At 23.1% G+C, this 3,129-nt stretch overlaps 1 protein-coding gene across 1 annotated transcript in view; it reads left to right on the top strand.

Annotated features, from left to right (window-relative positions):
• Positions 1 to 368: 368 nt before the first annotated feature.
• Positions 369 to 3,129, top strand: part of LOC111688269 (tubulointerstitial nephritis antigen-like) — a 14,730-nt gene continuing 11,969 nt past the window's right edge. Inside the window, exon 1 of the mRNA XM_046955247.1 lies at positions 369 to 585. The gene's annotated coding sequence lies outside the window, so the exon portion shown is untranslated. The remainder of the gene's footprint in view (positions 586 to 3,129) is intronic.

Below are 3,129 nucleotides of genomic sequence, written 5' to 3'. Positions count from 1 at the left end.
ATGGGAATCGAAAAACGATCTTACATACTCTCTGGCAAATTTTGATCAAAAATTCTTTTACATATTAGTTATTTGAATAGTACATTATGCTGAGTGTGTTGCTGTTACTCTTTTTTTGCTCTTTTAATTTTAATATTTATATTATTGTTATTCAGTTGTATTCACATTATGTTTGTGCACAATTTTTGTTTATTTTTTTATTATTATTTTGTATTCATAAGATACTAAAACATTTAAACATACGGTAAGTGGTGAATGAATAAACGCCGACGTTGACGTTAACAACGACTACTTCTTTCGTTTGAATTTCAGTCTCGATAGAAGAAGAAAGCATTGTCAGCAGGTTTTGTTGGGCTGCGAATTTATTTGTGAATTCAGTTGACACCGAGTCGCGATCGCGAAATATCATAAACAATATTTTTCGCTAATCACAAAATTTGGTTAAAAAAAAAAAAACTCAAAAAAAAGGAACTGCTTGAAATTATTAAGGACATCTTTAATATTCTTAATAAATAATCATTATTGTTACCAGAGAAAAATAATCGTTAATTTAAAACGGGCAGTTATTTGATTTCAAATTGAAATGTAATTATATTTTTAAAAAAAATATTTTTTTTATAAAAAAAAAATTATTTAAAACTTTTAAAATTGAAAATAAAAGTGGTTGGTTGGTTTTTTAAAGAATTTAAACAATAATTTAAATTTTAAACAATTTTTGTTATTAAAAAAAGTGCTGAATTTTAAAAAGAATTTTAAGTGTTAGTTTAATTGTTAAAATTTTGCAACTTTATGGCGGCAATTGATTTTTTATTTAAAGAACAACTAAAAAAAAAAAACACTTGAGTAAAAAAAAGACGGTGTTAAGTACAAAGTTTATATTTTTAAAAATTTATAAAAAATTTTTTTTTATAAATTTACACATAATTTTAACTTAAATTTCTTTAAGTTGCTTAATTAATCAAGGATAATTTAAAAATTTGAAAAAATTTCTATTGTTAAATTTTAACATTTTTAAAAATTCAAAACAAAAACTAGAATAAATTTATTAATTTAATAAAATTTTAATTAAATTTGAAAACGAAATGGTCCTTCGAACCTTAAAGTCTGGGAATCTTAAAGAACAACGTGTAAAAATATTTAATTATTTCAGCTTTTGTTTTTTTTCTTAAATTTTGTCTATAAACAATTGAAATATTTTTATTTTAACAAATTAAATAAATTTATTTATAAAGATGTTGCAATTTTTTTTCACAATTTCGAAATTAATTTTAAAATTTTCAAGTGCTTTAAAAAAAGCATAAGTTGGCAGTTTGTATAACAAGTGTCACTGTCATGTAAATTAGTCAATCTTGTTTAATATATTGATGAAAATGTTTAAACATTCGCTGTACAGTTGTGTGGCCAAAGGGCTTAAGAAATTTCAATTTGAATTATTTTTTGATTCTCTTTATTTTTTCTCATAATTGTTTCTTCACTTCTGTTTAATTTTCGTAATTTTTGGATTTATACTTATTAACTATTTAATGTTCTATAATTTTGACTGCAACTGTACTTTTGTGCTGAAAGGAAAGGAAAAGTAAAAACTATATCAACATTGCCAATTAATTTAAAAAGAAATATTTAGAAAATGTAAACCTTTAAATGTTAAGATTGTACATTAGAAATTTGAATAAAATTTAATTGTGATTACGATTCTAGTAAACTTTTTAATTTATTAAAAATTTGAAATAAAAAAATTAAAAAGAATTCTTTCTTTGATATTTACACAAAATATTTACATAAATTTTCTTTAAACAAACTAGCAAACTGTCGACCTATTTATTGAATGGCAATAAATTTAAGGAAATTATACGTTTTAACCCATAGAGAGAGAAACTTTAAATTTTTCATAATTAGAAAACTCTTTAACACTTTGTATTTACTTTAGTATTACATTCATATGGAAAGTGCCACACCCCTTATTATTTATTCTTTTATATATTATCCAAATGTTTATATGAATATCAAATTAGTTCATATCATATCTGAGGATTCCTGCTTTAACGGTTTCTCAGATATGCGAATTTTTGTATTTAATTTATATGAAAGGTGCCACGCCCCTTTTTTGTTTATTCGCCAATATATTATCCAAATGTTTACATGTATGTCAAAGATGTTAATGCAAAATTTGGTAATTCTAACTTTTATAGTTTCTTAGATATACAAAATTTTGCATTTAATTGATATGGGAGGTGCCACGCCCTCTAGCATTTTTGTCCCTAATTTCCATATGAATTTTTAAAAATGTTTACGTAAAATTTAAGGATTTTAGCTTGAATTGGTGCTTTGATTTACAATTTCTTGTATTTAATTCATTTAGGATTCACCACGCCTCCTAATGCTTGCCCGCCCACTTTTATCTTAAATATTAAAATTAAAGCAGCTTTCACAGTTTGCTATATATGTGACTTTTATTTAGGTGACATGATACCTAAACATTTTATAAGAAAAATGAATAAGTACTAAACATTTTATGAAGTTCTAACTATGTTTTTAAAACGAAACCTAAAAACCTGTTAAACATTTTCTAAAGAAAATTAATTAGTACTAAACATTTTATAAAGAAAATGAATTAGTACTAAACATTTTATGAAGACAAGCTTTTAGTATTTTGTCTTATATCGAATGATTTAAAATATAAAAATATATTAAAGAAAATAATTTAGTACGTATAATTGTATATTAAAAAAAGTTTAGTACTAACAATTTTATGTAAAAAAATTTTATATATTTGAAACAAAATAATTGTACTAATGTCTTAAAATTTCTAAAGAAAATAATTTAGTACAAATCATTTTTAAAAGAAAATTTTAGAACTAAATATCTTTTGAAGGAAAACGTAGACAAAATTTAAAAAAAACGACGAAAGTTTGAGACTTCTAAAGGATTGAGCAATCCTAAAACGCCATTTGTTTGGCTCTTTTTGAGACGCTATAACATCTAAAGAAATGCAATTAGTACTAAATTTTTTATGAAGAAAAGTGTAAAAAATGTATTAAGTAAAAATACAAAATTTACCGGTGAATGTTACAAGACTGCGAGTGGTTGTAAAGCACTCTTACGAATCTTGAATAACACTAAATTTATTTT

The sequence above is a fragment of the Lucilia cuprina genome, chromosome 6 (genome assembly GCF_022045245.1).
Source record: "Lucilia cuprina isolate Lc7/37 chromosome 6, ASM2204524v1, whole genome shotgun sequence".
Classification (NCBI taxonomy): domain Eukaryota; kingdom Metazoa; phylum Arthropoda; class Insecta; order Diptera; family Calliphoridae; genus Lucilia; species Lucilia cuprina.
Note: the sequence above shows the minus strand (reverse complement) of the source record. Positions and strands in the feature narration are given on the sequence as shown.